This window comes from Sycon ciliatum, chromosome 3, assembly GCF_964019385.1.
Source record: "Sycon ciliatum chromosome 3, ocSycCili1.1, whole genome shotgun sequence".
Lineage (NCBI taxonomy): Eukaryota > Metazoa > Porifera > Calcarea > Leucosolenida > Sycettidae > Sycon > Sycon ciliatum.
In genome coordinates this window covers 28,718,454-28,727,475 of record NC_088645.1, presented here as the reverse complement: position 1 = coordinate 28,727,475, position 9,022 = coordinate 28,718,454, and the positions used below count along the sequence as shown (strand labels likewise).

Genomic DNA, 9,022 nt, shown 5'->3' with positions numbered 1-9,022 from the left:
CAGTGTCATTTCATGTGTTTGGAGTATCACTGGTGTTTTCTTCTGTGGTGTTTGCATACTAGCATATGCAATGGCAAGTTTGCAGTGCAATACTATTGCTAAACTATTGGCATGTGTGTGCTGCTTTGATCTTTTTTTTGTTGCTATGGTACTCTTTTGTGTTCCTATGTAGGTCAGGGCGTCTCTCTAACTGCTGGTGCTACGGGACAAACATCAGCATTCAACGTGATTTTTGGTGATGGACAACCTACAGCCAATGTTACCAATTACTTACCACAGTGCATTGTGAAGTGTGGATCAGGACCATGGATTCGACTAGAGAAGACTGATGGTAGTCTAGTGTGGGCTGAGACAGGTGCCTTCTCAGGAGTTACTACTAGGGTACCAGTGAACACCACAGCACATCCGATACTGGACACTTCATACACTGGACTGTACCATTGCAGAACAGTGGATCACAACTCAACTCAAACATATCAACTCAACATTGTAGGTAAGTGCAAAAATGCAAATGGATCCCTTTCATGAGGAGAAATGAAGACCAAGGAACTACATGTACAAGTTATGCTGCCAGCTTTGCACGTTTAGCTTAGCGAAGTTACATGTTGTAGTAAACTTTGCACACCGATATGCAACATGCATATCAAAATGACTCTCTTTGCTGATTGAATACCACTGAAGTGATAGCGATCTACTAAGGCCGCGGTCACACATGTAACGTTTGCACCGCTTTTGCGGAGGCGAAAACCGTAACTACCAGAGACGCTTTGCGGAACACACGATGCAGCGGTCACACATACATGTACTGTTCTGTGTGCTTTGGCGGAGGGGATGCAAATGCAGCACGTACACATAATATGAAATTATTTTAGATGTTCTTGTCCGAGTTGAAGCGACCTTCACTTGCAGAGCTATCGTGCATCGCTGACAAGCTGCTGGCTTTCTCCTCTCAAGTACACTCGTTGCCTCGGGGCACATTCACTGCGCCCGAGTACAGTACAGGTGTATTTGAATATTAGTTTAGTTTACATCGATATCAAATTCAAATAGTTGTATAGCAGGGTGTCGTTGCCTCCTCCATGATCCATTGTCGACCCCTGTGCGCATGGGACCAAGTGAACACTGCGGTACAGTGTGTTGTAGCGAAAATTAAGCTATTGCGGATTATGTTATAGTGAGAAAAATTGTACAGAAGTATTGCGGTTTCGGTGGGGACATTTGTGTTTTATACGTCATATTGAGGTATATTTTATCATGAGGGTCGATAGCGAGGTCTGATGTGTAGTAATATACAAGCTGTCTGGATTAGTGTGGGGGGGGGGGGCACGGCTGTTCACGCACAGGCACTTATAAATATGGCGTGGTTGGGTGCGATTTATGTAACATTGTGCGAATAGTACAGATACGCGATGAGTTTGCGTTTTTGGAAGAAACTCATGTCGATCCTCGTGTGGTTCCACGGTTTGGGACGCGAAACCAAGAGAAAAGTTTTGAAAGCAATCGAGCGAGATACTCGACATTTCGGCAATTTGAGAGAGAAAGAGGGTGGAAAGGTGACCTGGCCTGCCCAGTTAGCTGCCTTTCCGCTTCAAACTCGCTCAAGCTACTCCTGGCAGTCTGGAGATTGATCTCGCAAGTGATTGTCAGCCTCTGCATGGCCTGCTCGGGTGTACAAAAATCAAGTTAGACATTTCGTAATCGTTCAACGCACAATAGGGAAGATATCACAATTTTAAGCTCTCTTGGCGGGCTGCTGTCTTCTTCTACAATATCCCACATGCTGACTTAGCAATTCACAGCAGGAAGCAACCTTCTACACTCAACAGCAACTAAAGGGCCACACCATTTGTCTTCCAAATCAAGAGAAAGCAGGCTCCTGACTCATCGTGCATATTTAGAAGTCCACGCGCGTATTCTAATGACACTTGGGGAAGACAACCAGAGGATAGTCCTCTACCTGGGAAAATATCAATCTAAGGTGGGAAAAAATCGGGAAGGGCTTCTCGGAGCCGAGTTTGTCAGCGACGACACAAGGAGTATTCCAGAACGAAGCCAAAGTCGCACGACACAGAACAAATGTTTCTTGAAGGAACGGCAGTCGTGTGAGGTACGAGGGGAAAGCTTGAAACAGGACGCAGATGATCAGCGTGTTCCCTGGGCTGTCCGGGCTGACTAGTCTCCAAAATCCAAGGGAAACCATGGCGTTCTCGTGTTCCGACGATTTGAAAATTCAAATATTCTTGCGGCCATATTGTTAAGTGGCGTGAAACCGCACAAAAAAAAACAGCCGGGGGGGGGGGGGTAACTCCCTTCCAATACGCATGTTGTTGTTTACCATTGCAAGCCAGAGGCTTGTGCAGAAATCTGACGAGGGGTCCTGCCCCCAAGTGTTTTTTTTTTTAATTTCTGCTCATGGCTGCATATCCTCGCTTCCATTCAATGCACATACCGACATTTGTGCATTCTTCCATCACTACAGTCGTGGGGATCTGGTACAAAAGGTGTACTTCGAAGTACGTAGCCAGCAATCGCCTGTCCTGAAGTTCAATGAAAATCTACATATTTTTGCGAATCAACCTTTTTTCAACATCACGAAACAACTAACAAATTCACAAGAAATCAGTACGCCCACCGGCGCGCTGATTTTGGTCTGAGAATTTTCTATTACAGTACCATCAAAATGTACGAGGAGCACTGAAAAATCAGCTACAGACGTACCTTGTTGCACCCTACTACTTTATCAAGGCATGAAAGTCGAGTGTCCACTTTCAAACTGGGAACAAGACATACTAGTCAGGGGCGTCACCGGACCCCTTCACGGGGGGGGGAGGGGGGGGGGGGTGCACAGAAATTTTGCACAGGAAAAATTTTGCACAGGAAATTTGCCCGGCCATGATGTCATGGCATCGATAACAAACTCGAAAGCATAATTAATAGCTTTGGATCATATAATAATATAATAATAGCATTACTTAGGAAATTAGAGGCCACATGCCACCTACTGCTCTTTTCTCTCCGAAACTCAACACTTGCAAGCCAGATATGAAAGGAAGAAGAGGCCTCTAATTTCCTACAACTTTGAAATTCTCCATGAAGTCCAAATTTGAAATTGCAATTTGTATTTGCTCGCAGTGGACATAGTTTGATGCGCTCCCCATGATATCAAGCGAATGGCCGAGGGCCCTCTTGATTGGTGTGAGTTGCCAGTATGTTGCAAGCCAGATGTGGATCGATCGAAGAAGGATAGATTTACCATCACTGTGGATAAGAGTTATAATGTAGCTCAGTTGGTTAGAGCATTGCTCGTGAATAGCAAGGTCCCTGGTTCGACTCCCTGTGGTGTGACTGATGATTTTCTTTCTTTCTTTCATATCTGACTTGCAAGTGTTGAGTTTCGGAGAGAAAAGAGCAGTACGTGGCATGTGGCCTCTAATTTCCTAAAACTTTGAAACTCTCCATGAAGTCAAAATTTGAAATTGCAATAGATGTTGGGTTAGCTTTGGGGCTAACCCTAGTTAGCGATAAGACCGATGCGCTGCTCTCTATCGCATGCTAGCTGCGACTGACCTAGCTTTACATGTGCACTCAACTGCTGCGCATGCGTGCCCAAATCGCCTTGGGTAGCTCTTGCTGCGCTGACTTTGGCTTGCGCTTTCCTTTGCAGTGTCACTGAGCAGCAACCGGAATTTGTTTGAGGAGAATAGAATTAATTATTCAGACTCCTTGTAGCCTCCTCGCAGCCGTTTACTGCACGACAAACATGTTGTCTACCTCTGAAGCACGTAGTATGAACGTGTCGGACTTGCGGGCCGAGCTGGAAGGCCGTGGGCTGAATTCGAGCGGAACAAAGCCCCAGCTTCTTGCCCGTTTGCTGCTCAGTATCCAGGACACGTCGAGCTCGGCGGCACGGGAACCTCGATCCCCGTCGGCCACGCCATCCCTGCGGCAGGAGCAAGAGCAGGATCTGGAGAGTGTTGCAGCAGCTTCTCCGACTCCCAAGATCCCGGACCGGAGCAGGAATGACGATTTGCGCCAGTTTGTGTGGCAGGAAGTACATTCCGCCATCACCGTTGCCTTGTCGGAGGCGATCGCTCCAATGCTGGCCACCGGCACCATCACTGCCCCTGGATCCGCTGGAACTCAGCCTTCGGCGGAGTCTTCCAACGCTGGTAATCTCTCCGTTCCCCAGACAATACGAGAGAAAATATTGAAGGGTGACTTTGTAGATTTCACCCAGCTGCTGCCCGATACTATCGCCACCTCGTATCCTGCCCCACGCCAGCTTCAGCTGCAGTTCAGCAGTGGCAGCCAGTCTCTGGAGGTGGTGGAAGGTGGAGCTGCCCAGCCCGTTCGTCGACGTGTCCACGACTTGCCGACATGGCTGGAGGCATGGACTCTCTTCATGAACGTCGTGTGTTCTGCCAACCCGTCCCGCCTGCAAGAGATGCTCTCATACCAAGCCACCATTGTTGCAGCCAACAGGCAATACTATCCGGAGGCTTGGCTGTCGTACGACACCCAGTTTCGCTGTGCCATTTCTGCTCAGCCAGGCAAGCGCTTTGACGTCATCGACATAAATCTGTGGCAAATGTCCGTGACTAGCCGATCAAGGCCCACATGTGAGTCCTGCCGCCTCGTCCATCCCGGAGGCGGCCAGTGTCCCTTTCGTCCGCAACGTAACAACCAGCAAGCCTTCAATGGAGTCCGTACGGTGTCTAATGGCCAACCGATCTGTCGGAACTTCAACGCTGGGCGTTGCAGTCTCAGCACGTGCAAGTACGGCCATGTCTGCAACCGCTGCGGGTCCAAGGACCACAACGGGTCTAAGTGCGGTAGGCGCCAGTAACTCTGCTGCTTTGGCTGCAGTTCTACTGATTTCACAAGCGCATGTCCTGCTGTCCACACACCCCTCTCTGTTTCTCGCTTCGAATCACTGCTCCGTAACCACCCTGCCAGTTCATTGGCTTTGTATGTTATTAACGGCCTCCGCTGCGGCTTTAACATTGGCTTTACCGGCAACCGCATAACTAACCAGCACTCGTCCAACCTCTCATCAGCATTCCAGCACTCTGCATTTGTGTCTGCACAGCTCACCGGTTCCTGCAACGCCGGCTACACGGCTGGCCCATTTGACACGCCCCCATTCCCATTTATATACTGCTCTGGCATTGGCGCCGTTCCGAAAAAGAATGGCAAGCTACGCTTGATACACCACCTGTCCAGCCCTGCCGGCTCCAGCGTTAACGACGGGATCCCTGCCGAGCCTTTCTCTTTGCAGTACATCAGCATTGATGAAGCCATTAACATCATTATGTCCTCCCCGTCTCCTGTCTATCTCTCTAAACTCGATGTGAAGAGCGCTTTCCGTCAAATACCCGTCCGCCCACAGGATTGGCATCTCCTCGGCATCCTGTGGCAAGGGGAAGTACTACTACGACCGTGTCTTGCCATTTGGGCTCCGCTCTAGCCCGGCGGTTTTTGATGCCGTGGCAGCCACCATCGAATGGATAATGCACCACGAATTCTCCATCCTTAATTTGCTGCATTTCCTGGACGACTACTTGTGCGTGAGCGTGGGCCACGCAGTGGCGAATCGGCAGCTGGCCATTCTTCTCCGTGCATTCTCATACCTCGGAGTCCCGCTCGCGCCTGCGAAGGTGGAAGGCCCGTCTCGAACCCTGACATTCCTGGGCATTATCCTGGATTGTGAGAAGATGGAAGCCCGGCTCCCGGACGACAAATTGGCTGACATCAAGCGCCTGTTGACTGCAGCGGGCATCAACCCCACCCTGTCTCAGCGCGAACTCGAATCTCTTCTGGGGAAACTCTCCTTCGCTGCAAGAGTCATCGTACCCGGCCGGACGTTTATGCGGCGCCTGTGGTCTATTTGCAGTCGCTACCAGCAGCCTCACTACCGCATCAGTCTGACTACCGAGTGCCAGGAAGATATCCAATGGTGGCTACGGCTCCTGGAACAATGGAACGGAAAGTCATTCTTCCTGTTCCCAGATTGGACACCATCTCCAGACTTGGAGCTGTTCACTGATGCCAGTGGCACCCTGGGCTGGGGCGCATTCAACAGCGGCCGCTGGCTTCAAGGGACCTGGTCTCCTGAGCAACTCGCTCACAGCATTGAGTGGAAGGAGCTCTACACGTTGGTCACAGCGTGCTGCACATGGGGCAAGGAATGGAGCCAGCTTCGTATCACAATGCACTGTGACAACAAAGCTGTGGTAGATTGCATCCGCTCCGGCACATCCAAGTCACCGCCAGTGATGACCCTGATCAGGGAGCTGTTCTTTGTGTGCGCCCGCTTCAATTTCACCGTCACTGCTGCTCACATTGCTGGCCAGTCTAACTGCATTGCCGATTCGCTGTCTCGTTTCCGCATGGAGGAATTCCGGCGTCTCGCCCCAGCTGCTCAAGCACAACCAGAAGGAGCAGTGCTGCCATTCCAGTCGATGTAATAGCCTTGACATACAGGTACCGATTGTCATTGCTAAATTGCCGTATTGAGAACCTGCGTTGGATTTCATCCATCTGCATGCCTACCTTTATCCATCTCGTGCCTTGATCACTTGTTCTTAGCTCTCGTGCATTGGTGGTGAACGCTTGCTGGGGTGCCGTGTGCTGGTTTTCTGGGAACAGCTTCCTTCAACTGGTTGCTTTGCTGCTACTATCTCTGCTTAAAATTGCATACTATTGGTCGGCTGTTTGCGACGCCAATCAGTAGTCATTGCACCCGGTCGCAGGTACTATTGCCGCTCAAGCATGAGCGATTGCTTTGGCCGTTTGCAACGCCAATTGCTTCACCCTCGTTGGCTGCTTGCAACGTCGATCAGGGGGAACTTTGCACCCGGTCGCGGGTACTGCTGCGGCTCAGTCGTGAGCGATCACTTTGGCTGTTTGCAACGCCAATCGCTTCACCAGTTGATCGAAACCAGCACACTGGTGTACCCCAATCATCCTTGTGCGGTGTTTTGAGAATACGTGGGTATGCATGCAGCTTTGCTCTGTGACTTTCCATTGCATGTGGTCACTTGGCTCTCCCATTTCCTATACACTGCTCTGATGCATTCGGGTGCAAGCGCTAAATGTTGGGTTAGCTTTTGGGCTAACCCTAGTTAGCGATAAGACCGATGCGCTGCTCTCTATCGCATGCTAGCTGCGACTGACCTAGCTTTACACGTGCACTCAACTGCTGCGCATGCGTGCCCAAATCGCCTTAGGTAGCTCTTGCTGCGCTGACTTTGGCTTGCGCTTTCCTTTGCAGTGTCACTGAGCAGCAACCGGAATTTGTTTGCCACCCACCCTCCCATTCCCACATTATATAGGTGGGAACAGCTTCCTTCAACTGGTTGCTTTGCTGCTACTATCTCTGCTTAAAATTGCATACTATTGGTCGGCTGTTTGCGACGCCAATCAGTAGTCATTGCACCCGGTCGCGGGTACTATTGCCGCTCAAGCATGAGCGATTGCTTTGGCCGTTTGCAACGCCAACTGCTTCACCCTGGTTGGCTGTTTGCAACGTCGATCAGGGAACTTTGCACCCAATCGCGGGTACTGCTGCAGCTCAGTCGTGAGCGATCACTTTGGCTGTTTGCAACGCCAATCGCTTCACCAGTTGATCGAAACCAGCACACTGGTGTACCCCAATCATCCTTGTGCGGTGTTGTGAGAATACGTGGGTATGCATGCAGCTTTGCTCTGTGACTTTCCATTGCATGTAGTCACTTGGCTCTCCTATTTCCTATACACTGCTCTGATGCATTCGGGTGCAAGCGCTAACATTAATTAGGGGTGATACGAATATACTGAACATTCGAATATTCGTTCGTTAGGCCACAGCGAACGAACATTCGTAGTTCTCACGAACATTCGAACTTTGAGAATGTGCGAACGGTACGATAAACCCGTAAAAACATCGTGATCAGTCATGATCGTTTCACACACCGCCTGTAGAATATGTGTAGCTGCGTGCTTGTGACCAGCGCTACCCCAGGTGGTACACGACCCGCACGCGCGTGCGCGGTTCACGATCTAAACCGGCACTTGGCTGGAGTTGTGGAGTCGAGTCGACAACATGTAGACGAATATCGGAACAAAGCATGAGTACTCATACATGTACTTACATATTTTGGCTGCTCGCTTTTCCTTTGACCACTTCGTAGTTTTCTTTTGTTTCGAGTTCACACTGTTCCCATGTCAGAATCTGTTGTCGGTCGTGCTCCCCGTTCTGTTGTTTGGGATCATTTTACTAAATCCGAGGATGAGAAGTCAGCTACCTGCAGGATTTCCCGTAGCGCAAACCGGCGAGCAACCTCTATGCGCAGCTGAGAACACAAGTACGGTAACTTTCAGCATTCTTCTGTCGTCTCCGGGAGTGCAGTTATTTCTACGGCATCAACACTGAACAGGAAGCAAGTTGATGACAAACATTGCTGTGACGCACCGTTCTGGTCCTCAGCAGTAGCAGTATGGCATTGCTCAGTTGGAGGCCATTGTGCCTCAAATTTTGAAAGCATCATAAAAGATGTACTGTAAAGTTAGAAACTTTCGCAAGTGATTAAATTTCGCTATTTTCGCGGCCATTGCGCATTCTGGAGAAGAAAATTGCCACAAACTGCTCAGTACGTTCATTGCAGACAGCACAACTACAATATTCAAAAGAGGTAAAAATCGAAAATAATTCTGATCACAAACCAGCCGCATTCACGAAAACGCAAAATTTGTGCGCCACAAAAGTTTATTGCTATACTGTATTCCAAAATTCCACTATTTTCTTGCCTATGCCGGTTCATGCGCGAGCACGCGCGTGCGACAAGAATGTTAGAGAATGTTCGTTCGTTCGTTCGTTAACATCGAGAACGTTCGAATCTCAAATTTTATGTTCGTTTCAGCACTAGCATTAATATCAAATTCAAATAGTTGTATTGCAGGGTGTCATTGCCTCCTCCAAGATCCATCATCGACCCCAGTGTGGATGCCTGTAGTTGCAGTGACTCCATGTGAGGGTGTGGCA

At 49.5% G+C, this 9,022-nt stretch overlaps 1 protein-coding gene across 1 annotated transcript in view; it reads left to right on the top strand.

Moving 5' to 3' along the window:
- Positions 1 to 205: 205 nt before the first annotated feature.
- LOC135812974 (uncharacterized) overlaps positions 206 to 9,022 on the top strand; it is a 29,721-nt gene continuing 20,904 nt past the window's right edge. Inside the window, exon 1 of the mRNA XM_065326193.1 lies at positions 206 to 493. The gene's annotated coding sequence lies outside the window, so the exon portion shown is untranslated. The remainder of the gene's footprint in view (positions 494 to 9,022) is intronic.